Source organism: Crocuta crocuta, unplaced genomic scaffold (genome assembly GCF_008692635.1).
Source record: "Crocuta crocuta isolate KB4526 unplaced genomic scaffold, BGI_CrCroc_1.0 scaffold692, whole genome shotgun sequence".
Taxonomy (NCBI): domain Eukaryota; kingdom Metazoa; phylum Chordata; class Mammalia; order Carnivora; family Hyaenidae; genus Crocuta; species Crocuta crocuta.
This window is the reverse complement of record NW_027532877.1, coordinates 1,405,612-1,428,505: the sequence shown is the minus strand read 5'-3', so window position 1 is coordinate 1,428,505 and position 22,894 is coordinate 1,405,612. Positions and strand designations below refer to the sequence as shown.

At 50.9% G+C, this 22,894-nt stretch overlaps 1 long non-coding RNA gene across 1 annotated transcript in view; it reads right to left on the bottom strand.

Annotated features, from left to right (window-relative positions):
• The window catches only part of LOC144216316 (uncharacterized), a 78,347-nt gene extending 62,579 nt beyond the window's left edge, over positions 1-15,768 (bottom strand). Inside the window, exon 1 of the long non-coding RNA XR_013330631.1 lies at positions 15,480-15,768. This is a non-coding gene — a long non-coding RNA (uncharacterized LOC144216316). The remainder of the gene's footprint in view (positions 1-15,479) is intronic.
• Positions 15,769-22,894: the final 7,126 nt, after the last annotated feature.

Below are 22,894 nucleotides of genomic sequence, written 5' to 3'. Positions count from 1 at the left end.
TGACCCGTTTCAACCCATCCGTTTATTCAACATTTATTGAGTACCTACTAAGTTTTGTTGCATACAGCACCAGTCCCATCCCCTAGGACTTGACTCTGGTGGAGGGGACAGACAATTAAGCACTGGTGTACATTTGATGTCTTTATTTCATTTTAGAAAGAGAGAGAGTGTGTGTGTGAGCAGGGCAGAGGAGAGAGAGAGAGAGAGGGAGGGAGAACCCCAAGCAGGCTCCATGCTCAGTGCAGAGCCTGATGTGGGGCTTGATCCCATGACCCTGAGATCATGATCTGAGCTGAAATCAAGGGCCAGACGCTCAACCGACTGAGCCCCCCCAGGCACCCCCTGTGTACATTTTAAACGAACAATTCTTGTGGTAAAAGTGTGGACAGTGCATAGTGGAGCAAACCAAAGGAGAGGCAGCTCCAACCCAGAGAGATCAGGAAGGGCTTCCTGGATTTCAGACTGAATCCAGACCCAAGGGGAGCCTTCCTGAAGGTGGAGACGATTGGGAAGGATGCCCAGACAGAAGGGGCAGCAGGAACAACACAGAGGTCTCAAACACTTGGGGGTATAAGTGTTTGGGGTATAAGGAGTGCTCAATGCTGCCAGAATGGAAGGTTCTAGATGGCAAGAAAGCTGGAGAAAGAAATGAGGCTTGAAACTTCCGACAGGGTCAGATCTTGAAGAGGCTTTGAGTCACATTAAGGAGTTTGGGCTTTATTGTAAAAGTGACTCGAGATGCGGCAGGTGGAGGTCCTGCCCCACCCCCTGGCCCGGGGAGCCAGCCTCCGCACCCCGCGTCCACCAGGCATCACCCTGTCTGTGCTGTGCATCCTTCAAAGCTGCAAAGGCTAGCCCGGCCAGGCACAGGCGCAACCCAGAAGGGCAGAGGAGCGAACGCCCTTGGAGACGACTCGAAACAAATCAGGGACAGGAAAATTCTGTGGCCAGAGACGTGTTCTACACAGACCGCCCCCTCCCCCCAGCTTCCCCCGGGGAGACTGAGCCCCAGGAGCCCACAGGAGTAACCACCTCTGCCTCCCCTCCTTTCTCTGATGCACCATCCTGCCCCCTCCGCTTCCCTGCTAGCATCTCTCAGATAAAATACCTGCATCCAAACCTCTGTCCCCAGATCTGCTTGGGAGGAGGAACTCAGAGACAGGAGAACTCCAGGAGGCTTGAAGGCAGGAACCAGAAGTAATGACTAGCGTTGTACGACGGTCAGACCAGAGGCTCAGAGAGGTCATTAGATTAGAAGGAACAGGGCTGAACAACCAGTGAGGGGAACCAGCGAGGAGGCTACTAGCATCATCTTGAAGAATAACCCAGGCCAGAGATGGGGCAGTGGGGATGGGCAGAGAACAGAGGACATTAAGCGTGTCCTAGGGTCTGTCCCCGAAGCAAAACAATAGAAGAACATTCCTCCAGCCCTGAACTGAGCCAGTCCATCTCTGGGCTCCCTGGAGCGGCAGTAAATCTCCAACCTACAAGTGCTTTTCCAAGCCCCTGACTCCAGAGGCAGAGAGCGGTAATCCCTTTAAAAGAGTGTTTAGAATTGGTGGGTGGGACAGAAAATGCTTTTTACAAGGCTCAAAAAAAAAAAAAAAATTAAGTGAAGCACACAGACGCTCATACATATACCCTCAGCTATGCCCACGGGGGGAAAACACAGCAATTACTATTTACTCCAAAAATCCGGAGTGATTTGTGGGGTGGGGAGGGAGTAAGGTTATTTACGGTGTGGGGTGGGAGGGGCCTTCAGCCCCCGGAATCTCCCCAGTAAGTGACGACCCACCCAGCCCCCCGAGGTGGGGGTGTTCTCTCAGTTTCCACTGAAGCAAAGGTATTTGAAGAAAGCAAATGCCCCGGCCCCTAGAGAAAGGGAAAAAAATAAATAAAGAACTAGAAAAGGGAGGCGCCGGGAAGTGATCGCTGCTGGTCCTGGGCTGTGAGCTTTCAAGTCAGAACTGGAAAGGGTCATAAATTTTCTGGTGGGAGAGATGGAGATAATAAACGCTCTCTTAACCGTGGGGTGTTTCTGCTCACGTGGCATCCATTAGCACCCAGGAAGCTCCCTCCTGCACACACGGCCCGAACCCCGCCTACTGCAAACCTCCGCCCATGTCCAGGGTGGAATATTCCTTGCCATATACTTGGCCAGTGGCCCAGAAATAGGCTCAAGGCAGCCACTGCCCTCTTCTCTTGCCCCGTGATGTTCTTAGTGTCTCTGACCACGCGCATCTGTCTGAGGTCATCTGACAGTTGCAAAACAATTTTTTTAAGTTTATTTATTTTGAGAGAGAGAGAGTGAGAGAGAGAGAGCAAGTGTGCAAGTGGGGAGGGGCAAAGAGAGACAAAGGGAGAAGGAATCCCAAGCAGGCTCCACGCTGTCAGTGCAGAGCCGGACGTGGGGCTCGAACCCACAAACCAACCGGTGAGATCATGACCTGAGCCAAAATCGAGAGTTAGACACTTAACTGACAGAGGCACCTGGGAGCCCCGGTCAAGGGCAGTTATGGAGCTAACCTTCGCTGCTTCCTTAGGGTCTGCAAAGAGTCCGCCGCAGAGACCTGGGACATAGCATGTGCTCAGTAAATGCTTATTTTCCTCCTTCCTCCCCATGGCTTCTTCACGCATAACTACCACCACAGGGGGAAAGAGGTTTCTAAGGGACAACGACTAAGAACACAGGCATCGCTCCCCTCAGGATGAAGACCTTCTCCTCCACGTCCCCCGACCAGCACTGCATCTGCGTTTGCATCCCTAAGCACAGCCGGGAAAGATCCAGAAGAGATTTGCTGGTCGAGCGGGGAGCAGCTAATGGAGCAGGGGCTGTTTCTTTGCCTCCCTCATCGCCCCGGTCGATCTGCATTGATCCCAGTTCGGCTGAGCGAGAGCCATCTTTCAAAGTTTACTCTGGTGTCAATTTTTATAGTTCCCCCCACGGATCAATACGGTGCAAAAACATTAAGGCAAACTTTGTGAAAGCTGATCGTTCAATATGAGTTTTATGAATGGCTCCGGCCCCAGCTCTAAGCATTTGGAAGTAAGTGGTACCTTTAATCAGATGAGTGATAGAAGCCAGTCAATAAGAGCTTTTTTCCCAGCCCTTGGAGGAAGAAGTTCTCTGCCTCTGCCTCCCTTTTTCCAACGCATTTGTTTTTCTCAGTCGGAGAAGCCGGCCGGTGGAATGGTCAAGAGCTCTGACTTAATGATACATTAAATAAACTGCTTTTTAGATAAGAAGTAGGATAAGCACAAGCATTTCACAGCAAAAGAAATCCAAATAGCCAATGAAGGTCGGCAAAGATGGCTGTTCTCACTAATAATCAAGCAAGTGTTAATTATAACCAGAGAGACTTTCTTCCCTCCAGATCTTCCCGCCCGCCACCCCCCATACCCATCTGCTTGACAGAAATTGAAAAACAAGTGTGGGTGAGCAACAGGTAGTCTGCCACTGGGAGAGTAGCTTGATTTCCACCCAAGGTGAAGGGCAATCTAGATTTAGCCTGTAAAGCCGAAGTTTGCGGATCACAACTCAGCAATCATACTCTTAAGCATTGACCCACGAGACTCTATGCACAGGTACCAGTGGATGCATACGAAGATATCTACTGTGGCGTTGCTTATATTAGAAACGTGCAAACAATGTGGGAGTCCCTCAGGAAGAGAACGGTTAAACCCACAGTTACGGCATCCTATAATTAAATACTCTACACAGTGGAACCAAAAAGCTACATGCGTTGACCTGGAAGATGGCAGAACAAAATAGTGAGTGAAATATATACATTGTACAATGTATGTATTATAGATATACTTATATAATGACACTATGTATAAAATGCTCGAAAGCCTACAAAGTAATGCTCTAAGGCATCAATGAATAAATGTGTGATAAATCTTTGGGTTAATAATCGCAACATTTGGGGCAGTTTTGATGTCCCAGCTGGATAGGAGGGAAAGAGGAGAAGGAAGGGCTAATGAGGAGCTTTGTGTTGTTATGTTAGTAGTGATGTCGTTCTAGGGGCGGGGGGGGTGGACATCTAAAGCAAATATGATAAAATGGAAGTTCTGTGAAGCCAACACTATCTGGTCGATCTACAGCTCTGTGAGTCTACACAGAGCAGGTGCTTAATAAATATTTGTTGATTGGATGAATAATGAACTGGGAAACGCTGAGTGTTGGAAACATGGTGTCCTACATTTTTCCCTATGATTTTATTCGCTTGTAATAGTTCGGAAAGGAAAGGAAGAGAAGGGGAGGGGAGAGGAGTGGAAGGGAGGGGAGGGGAGAGAAGAGAGCCAGATAGGCCTGGGTTCAGATCCCAGCTCTAATTAACATGTTCTCGTGCTGAATCTGTTTGTCACTAACGTCTTCTGAGTGCAGGAATTTGGGGGGTGGAAGAGGAGAAGCACAATACTGGCGAAACAAATAACGACATTGTGTATTTTTACTAATTTTACTAAGCATTTTGTACCCATTGGATATCCCTCCATAATCCTAAACCCTGACACACCGCAGAACCACCTGGGCCTTTAAAAAATGCACCTGATGGGACGCCTGGGTGGCTCAGCCGGTTAAGCGTCCAACTACGGCTCAGGTCATGATCTCACTGTTCATGGGATCGAGCCCCGCATCGGGGTCTGTGCTGGCAGCACAGAACCCACTTGGGATTCTCTCTCCCCCCCTCTTTCTCTCTCTGCCCCTCCGCTGCTCATGCTCTCTCTCTCTCTCTCTCAAAATAAATAAATTGAATGACAGTGTTGCCTCCCCTTCCCTAGTGAGATATGAAGTAATGGCAGATCCATTGGTGGTGGGATGTTAGAGTCCAGGAAATAAGGTATCTTGCCACCTCCGGGAAGGTGCTGGTTGGCCAGCTTGCTGGATTAAGGGTTGATGGACATCTGGACACCAATCCTCCATGCTCATACACGGTAGCATCAAAACAGCAGTCATTTCAATTTGCTTGTATTAAGCACCTGCAGTACTGGGGACCACGCAGCCCGGGCACAGGGAGGACAAAGCAATTTAGACCTGCTTCCGCCCTCTGGGAGCTCAGTCTCCAGGAGACTCTAATACAGGGCAAAGGTGTTGGCCTTTATTTCTTTTATGTTTATTTATTTGGTGGGGGGTGGGGAGGAGCAGACAGAGGGAGACACAGAATGAGAAGAAGGCTCCAGGCTCTGAGCTGTCAGCACAGAGCCCGACATGGGGCTTGAACTCACGAGCTGTGAGATCATGACGTGAGCTGAAGTCGGATGTATAACCGACTGAGCCCCCAGGCGCCCCTAAAGGCCTTTAAAGCACAGAGATAAATAATGTACAGTGTAAGGACAGAGAGGGAGAGAGAATTTCTGGGCAAGAGATGAAAAGCCCTGGGAGGAGGTGTGATTACGCCTGCAAATAAATGAGGCATTTACCCGTCTCACTGGAGGCTGCTGAATGCATGCCGGCCACGCCCCGCACTCCCCGACCCCGGCCCCTCTGCACGTCTCCAAAGGGTATCAAGTGTCTTCCGAAAATGAAGTGTGTCGTGATGGGACATTTCAGTAGGCTGTTCCAAGCAGGAAATGAGAGTTTCGGCAAGGACGATGGTGTGTAGAAAGGATCAGGTCCAGAAAGGTTCCAAGTCGTGTGCGTGTGTAGATATGTGTGTACGTATGGCATATGGGTGTGCACACGTGTGCAAGTTTCTGTATATTGGGGTTCATGGGCAGAAATGCGCACATTTCTGTATGCGGGGGCTGTGCCTCTGTGCAGTCCTGTAGATGACATACGTGTACATCTGCATGGGACCAACATGCATGTGTGTCTGAGGACGGACGTGTGTGCATGTGTGTGCATGTGGATACACATGTGTGTGTCTGCCTATGTGGGGTATATGAAGGTTTCCAGATGCATATTGTACAAGCATAGATGTGTGGGAGTATTTGTACACATGTGGATGTAAGTGTGCGACATGCATGTCTAGGTGGAGAGCATGCGTGTGAGTTTGCATGCATGTGTGGGAATGTTTGTGCAGATACGCATATGCTTTTATGCCCTGCTCCATTACCTGTGCAAGTTGTGAGCGTGTGAGTGTGCACTAGGTAGGAGTGTGAGCGTGCCTTACGTGTGAGTGAGCATTAGGTAAGAGCGTGCATCTGGTGCACGGGCGTGCAGGTGCACTTTAAGCTGTGTCATGCGGAACAGTGTATGTGTGCAGATACCCTTGTAGGTATATTACACGGAGCTCCGGGGGAAGTATATGAATCTATAGGTGTGTCTGTGTATTGCATTTATGTAAAGGCGCGGCAGAGAGAATACTTCGGCACAAGCATGCATGTGTGTGTGTGTGCCTGTGTGTGTGTGTGTGTGTGTGTGTGGTTTTCCACATTCTGTTTATTCAGAGGCAGAAGGTCTGGCTTTGAGACACCTGGAGGGGCCTGACCTCAGGACCCAGAGGGACCATGAACTGCAAACAAGTTACCCACCAGCCTTCCCAGGGCTCTGGCCCAGCTGAGAGCTGACCTTCCCTTTGGTGAGCGGGACTTTCCCGTGAAGAGATCCGTGCTCTCCTGTGGGGGTGGAGCCCGGGGCGGGGCAGCCAGCCTCTCAGGTAGGGCTGAGGGGACTTTGGTTGTCATCTGCCTGGACGTAGGTGGACCGTGTCCTTCCGGGACGGACCCTGAGGGTGCCGACTCCTTCCTTCTCAGGAGGGGAGAGGCCTGCAGGGTGATACCCAGGGCAGGGGCCAACCATTAGTTGGAAGAGTATGGGGCACACTGGAAAGTGGGGAGGCCAGGAGGGGTGGAGGGTCAAACCAGGGCTCTGATTCTGACTGCCACTCACGGGCTACGTGACCTTGGGGAGGACGCCTCCTCCCCTTGAACCTGCTGACCTCACCTGCAACATGGGGACAGTATGTCTATCTGTTGGGCACAGTCCGGCCTCGGTTCTAGACAGAGCTTCGTGCAAAGTTCAGCTCTCTCCCTTGTGAGCTGTGGATTTTGAGAAAGTGTCTTTGCCTCTCTGTGCGTCTGTTTCCTAATTTATAAAATGGGTCAAGAGCATTTGGATAAGGAAGAAAATATGTAAAGCAAATGATAGTTACTGTTATATGTATGATTTTTTTTCTCTTATCAGTACATGTAAATACCTAGAACAGGGCTCAGTCGGTGTTCTGAATTTCAACTCGTTGCTGTTAATACCATTTTTTTCTTTCTCCCTTTCCAGATCCTCTCAGTGCCAGACAGAGTTTTAGGGGAAGGGAGCCATTTATACAAAGGCCCAGAGATGCGGAGAAAAAGAAAACCATGACGCATTCTAACAAGCGTAGATTCCACGAGGGAAGGGAGCAGGGTGGCGAGATACAACAGGTCAAGGGCAAAGATCAAGGTCATAGAACCCCATTGGCAGGTTCAGGAGGCTGGGCTGCAAGGCGAAAGAGATGGGAAGCCAAGGGATTTTTTCGGCTGGGGTGGGCGCCCTTTGTATCCCGGATTTGGAGACTCGGGAGGGAGCGCTGGGTGAAACGGCCACCACCCAGGGCAAGAAGTATCTCCTCCCCCTGGGGAGAGTGTGTTGGCAAAGTCGAGGAGAGACACCTTGGCTTCTGGAGCTGAGGGCACTTCCGGATGCTCCGAGGAACGCCAGCCCGGAGGGGTTTATCGCTCGTCGTACAAAATCAGCAGGTGCCTCCCCTGCACCAAGCAGAACGTGCAGACGCAGTGACAAGAGTCAGGAGGCACGTCCCTGCTCTCAGGGGGCTTGGAGTCCAGGGAGGGAAGCAGGCGCATGCACGCATACCCAGAGACGAGGGAATCAGAGTAAGTGCTCTGCAGAGAGCCCAACACGCGGCGGTGCCAGCGTAGACGAGGAGGCGAGGTAATGGAGACCGTCAGCAGGTGCAGATCAGGATCATCCAACGGGAAAGCTAACTTTACGAACCAGCTTGGCAATTCCTTATAAAGGCGCGTTTACCAGACAAGCCAGCAGGCTCTCCCCAGGTTTCTACCCAAGAGAAATGGAAAATGCGTGTCCGCACAAGGGCCCGGACATGGAGGTTCACGGCCGCTTTATTCATAGTGGTCCCCGAGTGCCCATCAAGTGGTGAGTGGATAAAGAGATCACATTAATTCACACCACAGAATATGGACCAAACTCAGCAATAACCTGGACCAAACGCAGAACCCAAGCCAAACGCGAAACCCTCACAACCCGGGGACATCTCGAAACGTCGTGCTGAGTCAAAGACAGAACAGGATGCACTACGTGATTCCATTTATATGAAATCCTAGAGAAAGCGAATCTCCCTTGACAAAGACCAGATTGGCAATGGCCTGGCGCCTGGGGTGTCTTATTTATTTAAAATAAAGCCTGATTTATGTAAAATTTTTAAAAAGAGAGAGAGCTTGGAGGATGATCTGACACAGAGTGTCGGTGGCTATTGTAATTAGGGTGGTCCAGGAAGGCTTCTCTGAGGAGGTGTCCTATGGCGCCTGCTCCAAGAACCAAGGCTCACACTCAGGCTCAGGTTGGCATTGCCCTCTCTGGCCTGGAGTTCAGGGTGATTTCCTGGCTCCAGAACACTCCTGGGCTGCCTCATCTGCTTTCTGGGCTTTTCTTCCTCAGGAAAGATGCTTCACATCCTGAATCTCTAAGCCACCGGTCACTTGGCCACCTCCCTCCTGGCTGGGGACCTTCGAGTCCTGCGCTCCCTAGTAAATATTTCAGTGCCCATGGAGATCAATGGTGCATCACCGATGGGACGTTGAATGTAAATCATCCCCCTTTGCTGTCACCCCAGAAATCAATGTTCACACATTAGGGCTGTTATCTCATTAGGAGGCCGTTGATGGATGGCAGCAGGAGCTAGGAGGTCGCACCTGGAGTCTCCCTTCCTCATCCTCCCTCCCTGATGGACCAGCCCAGGGGCAGATGCCTGGACAGGGAGCTCGTGCCAGAGACCTACTCTGTCCCCCACGTCGGCAGCAAGGGGTCCTCCGCGGGGCGTTCCATTCCTCATCTCTTCCTACCCTCGCGAGTGCATCTGAGATTCTGCAACCCAGAAGGAGGTGGATTCTGAGTCGGAGGCCATCTGTCTCTCTAGAGCGGGGCTGATGGGATTGCCGGTTTGTTCATTCAAAAACTATTTATGGCGGGGCGCCTGGGCGGCTCAGTCAGTAAAGCCTCCGACTTCGGCTCAGGTCGTGATCTCACAGCTCCTGAGTTCAAGCCCCGCATCGGGCTCTGTGCTGACAGCTCGGAGCCTGGAGCCTGCTTCGGATTCTGCGTCTCCCTGTCTTTCCGCCCCTCCCCATCTGTGCTCTGTCTCTCTCTGTCTCTCGCTCAGAAATAAATAAACATTAAAAAAAATGTTAAAGATTAAAAATAGAGTATAGAACTGTTGGCCGATCATGGCTCTACTTTGAGAAATTTTATACATTGAATATTTGAACATCACTCTAGCAAATTTACTTTGGTAGATTTTGAAATATGTTCAAACAGTCATTCGCATGTAATACATATGTATGTAAACTTTCCGTCATAGAGTCAATCTTGATAGTATATTGGCATATGTTATGTATGTGTGGTATCTATATATGTATGCGTGTGTGTGTATTTGAAAGATATAAAATATACAGTGGTAACTAATACTAACACCATTCTTGCTGTCATGGAGCTTACACTTTAGGACATCTATGTGAATAGGAAAAGACTAAAAATATATATACAATTCATGAACAGGGTTTTTCTCTGGGTGGCGGGTTCATGCATCATTGTATAAATTATATAGTATTGTCATACATATGAATTAGATATAATTATTGTATATTATGTTATATATAACCAAATTTATGTGTGTGTGTTGTCTGATCTACTTGTAGCTTTTATATACATATATGTGTGTATATGTTGCTTCTCTGCAGTGTCTAGCTATCATAAACAATGAACACATATTATAAATGCAAATCGGGCAAATTAAAATTTTAAAGATAAGGAAGGCGTGGTGGCTCAGTCGTTAAGCCTCCGACGTCAGCTGGGCTCAGGTCATGATCTCAGGATCATGGGCTCGGGTCCCACGTCGGGCTCTGTGCTGACAGCTCAGAGCCTGGAGCCTGCTTCCCAGTCCGTGTCTCCCTGTCTCTGCCCCTCTCCACATCATGCTCTGTCTCTGCCTCTCAAAAATAAGTAAAAGGTAAACAAAATTTAAAGATGAGGGCTTCTAGAATATGATGCAGGCAGACACACAGGCACAAGGCACACACATGTACAAATCAACAGATGCACGCTCAGGGCTTGGAAAATGCAGATACGCACGAGGCCGGCCCACGCGAATGCGCTGCTCTGAGCCCCTGCAAAGATACATCTTCAAATACACGGACACAGGGACGTGCACACCCACCTACCTACCGCCACATAGTCCCCTGCGCAACGCTAAGGCCTAGGCCCCAGGGCTCCTCTGAGCCAGACAGAGGGCAGCTCTCCACCTGCCACTCCTCTCCATGTGCAAAGACAGAGGGGATGTGGGGGCATTCGGTGTCGGTTTGCACCTAAATGAGGCCCTGCGTCTGCAGGCTTGCGGGCGCCCTGCCCGGGAGCCCCATCTTGGCCCTCCCAGCACAACGGAGCACTGATCGCTGATCGCTGATTGCGTCGGATGAGGGGCTTTGCTGGGAAAGGGCCGTCCTCTCTCCAGTCTGCACATGTCGGGGGGCCCCCGGGCACCCCCCCTGGACCTCTCCTGCCCTTGGAGTAGGCTGGGAGGCTCCCGGGGGAACAGGCTCGCTGAGATTTCAAGAGCTTCCTATTTGCCGAAACCCGCCTGTTCCCACAAATCCCAAAATAGAGTCCCTGGCAGAGATGTGAACTCTGAAATGCAGAGACAGCTGCAGAGAAAAACAGTGCAAGGAAACAGGCAGGAGCTCTGTCTGCTTTCTCCCCGAGTCTCACAAGGATCCCTGAAGCAGGCAAGGGCACGCAGGGGTCACGTTCTGGGTACCACCCCCTTGTTTCTAAATAGATTCAAAATTCTGCCTACTCCAGAGCGTACAGACTTGCTCAGAGGGCTCTAGGTGGGACACCTCCTTTGCAAAAACCAAACCAAACCGAAACAAAAACAAAAAAACCCCATGGCTTCCCCTCCATCCCTAGAAGTTCTTATCAGAGTCTAACTCAAAGCCATCACACTAAGCTATGTTTCATAATTTTCCCATGTCCTCTTCAGAGGGCACTAAGTTCACTATTAATTTTCCAGCGAAAGGAGTTAAAATAGACTTATAGTATGTATTTATGGAAGCAGATCTGTGGGCAAGGCACCGTGGTGGGGGACCCGGAAGAGTTAGACATGGACCCCGTCTTCAAGGAGGTGAAGGAGACGTCACCCCTTCACCTCCAAGCTTTGGGAGGAGATGACAGCTCTAAAAATATCAGGTTATCAGACAACAACAAAAAAGAACAGAAAGAGAAACAGAATATCTAATATTTTGACTCATCTCCACAATTTGCAAACATTGCATCAATCTTGGTAATTTGTAAACATTGTATCAATCTTGGTATCGCAACATTGCACCGAGCCATAACCGTGATAACTGTAATCGTATTTGCTTCCGAGATTAGGAAACAGGAGGCCCAAAAAGTAAAAGACACTTGCCCTGAGCCACATCAGCAGAAAGTAGGGAAGCCAGGATCAGGCTCCCAGGAAAGGTATGGAGCCACGTGCTAGGGCCACTGGCTTAGAGAAGGGACAAGCTCTCTGAGCCTCAGTGTCCTCATCTTGAAAATGGGAATCATGCCCAGTTCAGGTGAGGACCAATCAGATCATGTTTATAGCGTATTCCAAAGGGTGTTCTGGCACACAGGAAGGGCTGAGTGGTGATGATTGTATCAGTTAGCTATTGCTGCGTAACAAAGCATCCCCAAGATATAATCATTTATGATTACTCCTGCGTCCTGGAGTCAGCTGGGTATTTCTGCTGGGCATGCTCTGTGCTTCTTCTGACCTCAACTGGGGTGCACCCACACGTCTCGTAGTTGACTCACGGCCGATCGGGGGTGCCCCTGGCTGGAATAACTAACTCCTCTCCTTAGAGAGGAGACAGACCTGTCTTATCCTGCAGCGGGCTAGCCCAAGCAATCACAGGAGCCCCAGACAGTCCGTGGAAAGAAAGGCCTGTGCGCTCTCTCAGGCTTCTACTCATTGAATTTGCTACTATTCCGTTGGTCAAAGTGAGTCCCACGGCTGCCGTTAGACCCAGAGGGGAGGACAGAGTGGCCGGACGAAGAACACGGCTCCGGGAAGGCACTGGCACAGCCGAGCACACCCCCTTGCTCTTACCGTCGTCCTCACTGCCGTGATTATCCTTCGTAGGTGCTTAGAAGGGGCCAGGAAAAGCACAGCGGGGACAGGACCAAAGGAAATCTCCAAAGAAAAATCATTTCATCGGGGCCTTGAAGGCTAGGCAAGATTTTGCATTTCGGTCATGAGGCAGCGATTAGGGCAGGGAAATATTCTGGGCAGAGAGAGGCAATGCGCGCTAAGACGGGCAGGCAGGGCGGTGGGGGACACCGCGAGCCCCCACATGTTGAGGGGAGTGGTGGCGGGAGGCCCAGGGAGGCAGAGCAAGCCACGAGCAGGAGCACAGGAGAAGCAGGTGGCACAAAAGGCCAGGGATCGGGGAAGAGAACGAAGGGCTGAGGAGAGTCGGCCTCGTGAGGATTAGGTGGTCCGGGGGACCCACAGCCAGGGAAGGGAAGGACTCAGAGTGGCAGCTGGAAGGCAACCCAAGGAGCATAGGGTCTTCTTCAGAGACACTCAGCAGCGAACAGAACTCCCTCAGGATGCCCATTTCACAGGTGCAAAGACTGAGGCTCGGGGGGCACCAAGGAACAAGCCCGAAGTCCCCCACTGAGTGAGGTGGCCGAGCTGCGAGTCAACCTTGACACCCTCCGTATTGGCTCCGACCCGCCGACGGCCTTTCTTTGGCAAGGCGGGACCCGGAAGCAGAAGTCAGAGAGTCTCACCTGGGGAGGGGTAGAGCAAGGCATGCGCAGCAGGAGCGGAGGCGAGGGCCGCCGGTGACGTCACCGTCGTGTCCCGGAGGGTCTGGGGCTTGGAGCCACGCCCCTCGGCCCCGCAGGCGCTCCTGCCTCTCGGAGGTTCCTGGGCAGAATCCTCTCTGGGAACCGCCCCCCCACCACGCTCGCGCGCATGCGCAGGCACAGTCGGAGCCTCCAGCGCCCCACGTCTGTGCGATTCTTTCTACGACAGCACGTAAGCCCAGGACCCTTGCCCGGCTGGGGTCCGCCCTTTTAGCTGAAGACCCCGAAGTCTGGCGGGCGCCCGGGAACGAGGAGGGTGCTCCGGCGGAAAGCTCGGCTCCCAGCGGCGCCGCGGCTTGCGGGCAGGGCCCCGAATGCGGGGGGGGAGCCTCCCGGCAGTTCTCCTCCGCGAAGGGCCTGGCTTCCTGGGCACACGGGTGGGCGTGGGATGGGGCGGAGGATCGGGGCTTGGGTCAGGGCAGAGGTGCCCCAGCAGGCACATCATATATGCGCGGAATGGGGTATGCAGTAGGCGTCAAATAAGTGTGTGCCGGCTTAACGAACAGAGGAAGAGATGTGCTCTCTATCAAGTCAGGATACCTGGGTCCGTAGCCAGTCTCGTAATGATAGAAGCACCCCTGTGTGACCTCAGACTCTTATGAGTACATTTGGAATCTAAAAAATTGAGGTAAGAAGGCATAGCCCTTAGGGGCGCCTGGGTGGCCCAGTGGGTTAAGCATCTGACTCTTGATTTGGGCTCAGGTCATGATCTTACAGTTCGTGAGTTCGAGCCCCGCGTCGGGCTCTGCGCAATGTTAGGGTGGAGCCTACTGGGAATTCTCTCTTCCTCTCTCTCTGGCGCTACCCTACTCATGCTCTCTCTCTCTCTCTCTCTCTTTCTCTGCCTCAAAATAAAGAAATAAACTTAAGAATTTTAAAAAAAGAAAGCATAGCCATTAAAGATTTAAACAGTCAACAGCAAGTCCACAAGTCTTGAAAATAATATATCCCCACATACAAGCAAAGTATAAACTGCCTTGGATGGAATCCTGGATCTGCCCCGTAGTAGCTGTGTGACTCTGGCCAAGGTGCAGAATCTCTCCGTGCCTCTGTCTTGTCATGTGTAAAATGGTGATAACAATCATACCTACACTAGTGAGTTGTCGTGAGGATTAAATTATCTAATATTTGTATCTGCTGAGAACAGAGCCCGGCACGAAGCCGGGGTTCAATGAGCATTCTGTGGTTGTCATTAGAGACAGGAAGCCACTTGTCCAAGGCCACACAGCGAGGAACTGGCAGAACCGGGCACCCTAACCCCAGCCTGTCTGCCCTCCAAGCCACACTTTGTTTAAGCACAGCCCACAATGCGGACAAAGAACAAAGCCCTTTCTTTTTCTGCCTTTTTTTTTTTCCCTTCCCCCATGTTGCCCCCGGGGCACAAATGCCCCTAACACACCACCTCCCTGGTCAGGGCTGAGAAGCCTTGCACTACTCTGTTCCCAGCCTGGGTATGTTGTGTCTTCAGTCCCCGTCCTTGAAAAGGGCCAGAGCCTCTTAGGTGGAGAAGAGGGTCTGCGTGCAGGCGTGGCCGCCCAGCCTCATACCAGCCTGCGGGTTCCTTCCTCTCTGCTTTTCTCCGTGTGTCAGGGTGACAGGGACCAGCTCAGGCCTGGTGAGTCTGGACACTGTCTGCCCCAGCCCTGCCCAGAAGGCCCCCTCAGGGCAGCCCTGCAGCGCCAGAGTCAGAGATCACAGGCAATAATAAGCGAACCGACTGCCCCAGGGAGGGCGGCTAAGAGTAACAATAATGGACCATATTGTTTCCTGCACTTCACGAGCTGTGCTGTCTACAAATGATACGGTGTTTCATCTGCACTGCGGCCCAGGGACGGCTTTCCCAGGGGCTCCTTTTTCATAGCCGAGGAAACAGGCTCAGAGAAGTCAAGGTACTTCACTCAGGGCCCACCGCGTGAAGGGGGCAGAGCCAAGGGTGAAAATCAGTTCTGCTTGGTTCCAAAGTCTGGCCGTCATCCCCACGCTGCAAAGCCTTACCCGGCTGCTTGTGACAACCGCGTTTTTTTCCTTCCTATTTATTTTCTAGAAATAAGTGCGACGGACACCTTGCAATGCTATTACATCTTAACGGAGTCTTACGCCCTTCCGGAAGCGCTGAGTGGGAGGGCTTCTTGCACGCGCTCGCTAATTTGTGTGTGTGTGTAAGTCAAAAAAGGGAGTAAGTGTTAATTATCACACATATAATCATTTAAAACAACATATTATGTTACAGATCTGCGGGGCAGAGGTCCCACTGGAGCAGGATTGTGTTCCCTTCTAGAAGCCCTGGGGAGAATCCCTTCCTTGCTCATTTGGGTGCTGGCAAAATTCAGTTCCGGACCCTTGCAGGACCAAAGTGTCTGTTTCCTTGCTGGCTGTCACTGGGGGCTGCTCTTACCTCCAGGAGGCCTCTGTCCTGTCCCAACAGGTGTCACCCCTACTTCTCGGGACCGGCCACAGGGTCACCGGAGCCTTGTCACACTCCCATCTTCCTAGTTCTTTCTCTGCAGCCAAGGCAGCTTCTGGGATTTCAAGGACTCCTGTGACTAGAATGGTCCCACCTCTTCTCAAGGACCTTAGCCCTGATCACACCTGCAGAGTCCTTTCTGCCAGGAGAGGGGACACAGTCACAGGTGGGGACAGCTTTCAGGGTCATTCGTCTGTCTACTGCAGCTCGCCAGCATCCAAAAGAGACTCTTCTTGGCAGAATCAGAGAGAGGGGGGGAGGGAGGTGGGCAGGAAGGCAGGGAGGAAGGGAGCGATTCACTGAGTAATTCTATATAATTTAAAGCCCTGTATGTAGACGACTTAAAAGAATCCCCTGGGCCACGCCTTGCTCGACCCTGAGTCTTGGCCTGGCGTCATCACAGAGGATAAGCTTTGGAAGTGTTCTGGAAGAGTCCATTACTCTCACCCTGTTCTCCAAGTCTGGCTCTAGCCAGGGGCGACTCCGCCCGAAACAAGAAATATCTTAGGCCGCCTAGAGATCCCCCAAAGCTCTCCAGGCTCCGACTTGGCTCCTTCTGGGTGCGCTTCCTGCCTGACACCAAAGGAACCCCGTCCAGCACCCCACACCCCGCAAAGCACCCTTTCCTGGCCCTCAAACGAGGCGTTAGCTGTGGGCCTGGGGACGGGGAGCGCCGTGTGCGGAAGGCGTTGGGTGGCTGGCTTCTCTCTCTGACGGGCCTGGTCTCTCGCCCTTTGCTAATTACTTTGATCCTTTGCACTTTGTAAAAAAGCCCCACAACACCAATTGGTCCCCTCTGACTTTAACCTTGCAACTCAGTTGGCCCTTGTAAAAGTGGGGGCGGGGGAGGTATGCCAGAGGGAGGCCGGGCAGGCGCACACACAGGCACACACTCCCAGACCTGCGCTGACTGCCTGGGCTCTGTGCCTTTAATGATCGCTTCCCAGGACTCTCACAAAAAAGAACAAATAAAACCGTTTTTACAAGATGGCAGGGCTGTGCTCAAGAGCCGCTCCATCAACAACCAGGTCACTGGCAAGGCCCTTGGCCTCTTAACATATGTGCCTCCCAGACCTCAGTTGCTGCAACTGGCCGGCTCTGGGCTGCTCACCCCAGCTCTGCACAGCCCTGGAAAGCCTCTTTCCCACACCCAGCCCCTCCCCTGCCCCAGCCCCTGCCCCCAGCCTCAGTCCCTGTTCTTAGCAAATCCTCACTTTCATCTGCGCCTGCACCTTTCTGTCCTTCCCTGCAACCGCAGACAAAGCAAAGTGAATCTCCCATCTGGGCAGACAGCGTAGTTTTCCGTGAAGCCAGAAGCAGAAAAGAAGCCTGTTGAATGAGATGAGATTTGGGAAGATAGCATTACGGGCAGTGTGCACAGAGAGCAGGGCTTTTTTTTTTTTCCTTCCTTGAGAAAGCAAAGATCCGGCCCAAATTCTTATGTCGGTGCGGTTCTCCATCTCCCAGCCTGAGTGACATACGCTGGTGCGTTAGAATCATTATTCCTTACAAACAGTAAAACCGAAAAGTTGCAGATTGTTAACTTTTAGAAAAATACACTTAATTCAAGGCGATCCCTGTTATACGTGTGTGTGTGCGCGCACGCACACACGTGTGCCAGCTCTTGCTCAGGACAAGCTACTCCCAGATTTAGTGGCTATCAAAACCACCACCTCTTTAGCTCCTTGTCCTTCCAATGAACTTGTGAGTCAAGTTCAGCCGGGCAGTTCTTCTGGTCCAAGCGGGACTCACAAATGTGCTTGCGGTCAGCTGCGGCGTTGGCTGGGCGCTGGCTGGTCCAAGGGACCCCCACTCGGAACCCTTGCCCGCAGAGAGCTCGAGCTCACTCCCGTGGTGGTGGCGGTCATGTTCGTTCTAAGAGGAAGTGAAAGTATGCCAGGTCTCCTGACGCCTAGGCCCAGAACGACCACCTGGTCCCTTCTGTTTTATTTTATTGGCCAAAGCAAGTCAAAAGGCCTGCCTGGATTCACAGATGGGGACATAATCTGGTGCTTGGCTGCAGTCACAGTGCGTGGGTACTGGAGAAGGGGAAAGACAGTGGTCATTTTGCAGTCGAACACAGTTCATTTCCCACGGCTCTTTCCTGGGACCCCAGTCCCACAGAAGAATCATAGGGATGACAGGAAATAAAGGGGCGTGTGATCCAAGAATCTGTGACAAGTTGGGCTCGGCCAAGTGAATATGCCTCCATGCAGGACTTGTCAGGGCCTTTAATCACCAATGCACCTGGTGAGCCTTCACGAGTGGGAAACAGCAGGGAGTCCAGGTGATTTCCAAATGTTCATGTGGATTTGCCCTTGCGGAGGGAGCATCTCCAGAATTTGTGTTCTATGTAACATGTATTGGGAAGTACTTTGATAAAGGAATTTGTGCTCATTTGCGTCAGGCACGTCTTTCTGTGTGAAACAGAAAAGGGAGCCTCCACAGGCACGTCCTTCTTACCTGGACCCCTCCCGCAGGGCTGCGATCCGTACTGCCATATTGCTAAGACTTAGAGTTAATTCCATCATTGCAGGGATCTACTTCCAGAATGTTTCTGCCAGGAGAAGGGCCGGCCTCAAGCTTCATCAAATCAGTGGTAAATAAAGCCACCACGAAGACTCCTCACCCCCAAAGGCATATGTTCCTGAGTGATGGCTTGGGGGTATTTCCTTTTGGCCATGTTTCCCCACCTGTATTTATTTTCTTTATGGGGTTGAGCTCACCCAAAGTTCTGCCTTCTTGTTTTTTAACCCAACGTTATACTGGAAACATTTTCAACAATCAGTTCAGTAGTAGCTCAATAATCTGCCAGATGCATGTACTCTTTTAATTCGTGACAGCCCGTCCCTGAGCTGGGTGTTTATTTTTGCCTCAAATTTCAATATTTGGAAGGAGAGCTTCTGGGTCATCATAGAGTTGAGTTTGGGGGCGGGATTCTTTTCTCTTTCTTTCTTGTTTCCTTCCTTCCTTTTTTCTTTTTCTTTTCCTTCTTTCCTTCCCTCCTTCCTTCCTTCTTTCCCTCCTTCCTTCCTTCTTTCCCTCCTTCCTTCCTTCTTTCCTTCCCTCCTTCCTTCCTTCTTTCCCTCCTTCCTTCCTTCTTTCCCTCCTTCCTTCCTTCTTTCCTTCCTTCCTTCCTTCCTTCTTTCCTTCCTTCCTTCTTTCCTTCCTTCCTTCCTTCCTTCCTTTCTTCCTTCCATTTCTTCCTTCCTTCCTTCCTTCCTTTCCTTCCTTCCTTCCTTCCATTTCTTCCTTCCTTCCTTCCTTCCTTCCTTTTTTTCTTCCTTTCTTTCTTTCTTCCTTTCTTTCTCCCTTCCTTCCATTTCTTACTCCTTCCTTCCTTTCTTTTTTCCTTCCTTCCTACCTTCTTTCCTCCTTCTGTTTCTTCTTCTCCACCTTCCCCTTCAGAGCAGAAAGGGTCACAGGGGACCGAAGGCCCTGGACCCTCTGCGTGCCTGGTTGCTTTCCCAGGGCGCAGCAGGCATGAGCGAGCGAGCAGGAAGATGAGACCTGTTCTCAATATTTCCACTGCTGGGGTCCCAGCTGGCACTGGAGACGGGAGGCTTCTGCCCGTGCTTTCACATAAATGGCACTTGCGGTCTTGCCAGACTGCATGAAGGCTTCAGGTTTGGCTGGGCTCTGAGGTCTCCCTCACAGCGTGAAACCCTCTCCAAACCGCAGGCCGAATGACTGCGTTTGGGGACTCTGAATCATTTATCTCTCTCCTATTTCTTACCTACCTTGAATCCAGGAATCATACAAGAAAACCTATTATTAGCAAATGGGGTTTCTGGTTTTTCAGAGTTAAGAGAGCTCAGAAGGAGGGGGGTTGGAGGGAGAAGAAGAAGAAAAACCCCATAGCTGGTGTTGAATTTAGCCTCTGTGTAGTTCTTTTTTCCCTCTTGGGCCAGACTGGACTTTTTCCAAAGTTCCTGGCCAGGGTGCCCTGAAGCAGCTTCCGCATGTCTGGCCCCGGGCGGTCAGATGTTGGGGCACAATCTGGGAGCCTAAAGCTCTCAGGCTTGTATCCCGTAGGACAGGTCATGGAGATCTATCTCTCAGACCCCTCCATGCTCTTTGAGGCCTTCGGAACTCAAGGCCCACGGTTGAAGGGCTCTGAGCCTCAGTGTCTGCATCTGTAAAACGGGGATGTGTAAACATGCCACGTGAGCTCACAGGTGAACCTGCCAGGTGCTCTTCTGAGCGCTTTCCCAGTGAAAACTCTAAAACTCCTCGTGACGGCTCTGCCAAATGAGCCCTGTGATGCTCCCACTTCACCGGAGAGAAAACCCAAGTCAACACAACTGTAAGACGTGCTGCATGGGGGGGGCATCGGTATAACAGCCGAGCTCTCAGACCTTGTGCCGTCCCGTGTGTCGTCATTACTCCTTTCACTGTCCGCCTTCGCCCACAGCCGGTGAGCGGTGACAGGACAGGGGCCGTGACCCAGTCCTGGCCCAGAGTGGATGCTCCCTCAACATCTGCTGGATGAGCAGATGAATGTGTAAATTCCAGACTGGTGATGAGCTGATTCCCACCAGCAGCCTCGCCGAAGTTGCGCCTCATCTGGGCAATCCCTCACCTGGTCAGGTTGTCAGGGCTTTGCAGGAAAAGTACTCACATAAAGTACCAAAAAACAAAACAAAAGCAAAAACAACAAGCAAGCAAGCAAGCAAAACAGGAGGGGGTTGGTGAGTGGGGACGTGGAGTCCCCGGAGATCTGGGCAGGGAAAACATATATTTCCAAAGAAACTGCTATCGTCCTCTTTTCTTGTTCTTGGGAGAAAGTGGATGCAAGCTTCCCATAAATCATAAACTCGTGAAACAAAGCAGATCACACATCTAAGTCAGCAACGGGATCGCAGACTCTTGAGATTATGTGTACGACCAAAGACGGAGTTATAAGAGCAAGCGGAATCTTTCAAAGAGGACGTTGGAAACCTTTGCAGAGGAGCATTGTTCACTTTTAAGCCAATGCATTCTCGGCTTGAGAGGTCGCAGGCAAGGAGGGTGGATTTGGAAGGTCTGGTACCAAGGTGGCATACGGGAGAAGAAAACAGACGTAAGTTGGTGACGGAACAAGTTGAATATTCTATTGGACAAATGTTGAATGAGTCCCAACTATATATATGATGATCATGGTGTAGCAGGCTGAGTTCACCGAAGTAAACAGGACACACAGTCTCCTTTGCTCTTGGGAGCCTAGAACACATGGGGAAATCTGGAGGAAACAAACATGAATACCCGAATAGAAAATCTAGGAGAGTACAGAGTGATGCGGTCACTGAAAAAGAATCTAGCCACCGGGTTCAAAGCCAAAGAGAAAGTATAGAGATAATTCTGAGAGCAATCAGTTGTTCCTTCAACAAACACTTGAGTGTCAGCCATACCGTGAAATGGGAAAGTCTGTCCTTAGAGCGTTTCCACATCCTCTTTCGGTACATGTGTATTGCTTTATGATTTCTCTCCCTCTCACGTCACCAACTTCTCAATTCTCTCCAACCATGCCTCCTCCTATCGCAGATTTAAAAGCCAAGTCTTAGCTACTCGTCAGGGTAAGTAGGAACGGAGAAACAAACTCTGTGTATACAAGGGTTCAGTGACTAAATATAGCTTGATCCGCTTTGCACAATCAGTAATCAAGCGTAAACCCGCATTTGCCTTTAATCCCATAGTTACCCCTCCTAGGGAAACACGTCTTTAATTGCGGAATTTCCAGAACAGAGGTTGTGCTGTGGGAAGACTCAGGAAATGCAGCCTTTTATAGCCACAGATTTCTTGTCAGACATTTGTGTCAGAGTCAGGAGCTTCAGCAAGCCATTTATTAAGCTGTTAATACATGCCAGGTGCTAGACCAAATGCCATTTTGCTTATTCCTCATGGCAACCTCAGCACTGGGCTTGGCGAGTATGGAAGGGTCTATGGAATGGGAGGTGCTCTATGAGAAGCCTACAGTTCCTGGATAGGAATGGAGCCATGGGGAGGAAGGGTTCTGCGTGGGGCTGGGGGGCTGGGGCAGGAAAGCAAAGAAGGGAAGAACACAATATGGAGCATGAAAGCAGGAAACAGATGGTGGAAAATAGCAGTTATAACGGCCGATATGTGTGAATCAGGGAATGAGCCCTGATGTACAGTATCTCACTTAACCTTGACAGCAGACGTGGGGATATGGGTACGATTGTCATCATCATGCCTGTTGCAGAGTTGTAGAAACGGATTCTGAGACCTAAGTGACCTGATCGACGCTTGTATGGTCAGTGGTCAGCATAATCAGAACTCGACCCAAGGCTGCCTACTTCCAGAACCTACTCATTGGGCCACAGGACACTAGTGTGAGTGGCTAGGGCGCCATTTTGGCTTTCTTCTTTAGGGAAGGCAATGAGGAGCTCCCCAATGGAATTGGAAAGGCAAAAGGCATCCCGGGTCAGTCTTCTGGAGTAAGGATGAGTCCTGGAGTGTGGTTAGAACAATGCCTCATCCCTAAAGGTCAAATGAGCATCATCGTCATTTTTGAACTTACAAAGAATTACTCTGGAATTTTCTCCCATGGACCTTCCCAAACACCACAAATTGTGCCAAGTGGGAAACCAGAAGAAGGCAAAGCTGTGGACTAAAGTCTTTCAGAAGGTCTGAGGGAGACCTGCAGCCCCATTGGTAATCTATCTCCTGAGTGAAATTCAGGAAGGGCAGGAGGATGGTGGTGGGGGACCCATGGCCTCTGCCAAAAGATCTTTCCCTCAGTGTTGCCGTGGTATTGTGCCCTACTCCTCAAAAACCAGCGTTGCACCTAAGTCTTTGTGAACCTTCAGCCCTCACAGAAGTTTACCAGCCGGGGTGACTCCATGTTGAAACGTTGTTACATGCACACAGCTTAGCTTCTCTCCAAACATTAATGTATGCCAGCGGGTATCTTCTGATGCCTTTAATTCCGAACAATGACATCATCCTCTTTCTCAAAGCAGAATCAAGCTCTCAATGGGAAAGCGACTCGAGAGAAACCTCGATGGATTTGGGTAATATTCAAGCTGTTTGCTTGGCCCCCAAGTTGAAGCAGGGAGGGCAGATAATCTCTGGTATTGTCGGAGATTCCAATCTCTTGACTGAGATGAAAAGACCAGACCGGTCTCCATTTCCCTGCCTCAGTGGTCAGTAAGAATGCATCTCATCTCACAGGGGCCATGGGAGCCCCAGGCCTTGGACAAACTCCAACGTACTGTGTCCTCCCTAAAGAGGCCCCAGATGGTATCACAGACTCACAACAGAATGTCAGAGGCCCTTTGAAATCAAATTGCGCTCATTCTATGCCTTCAAACTCTTCAGCTCAGGGAGGTTAAGAGCAATATACT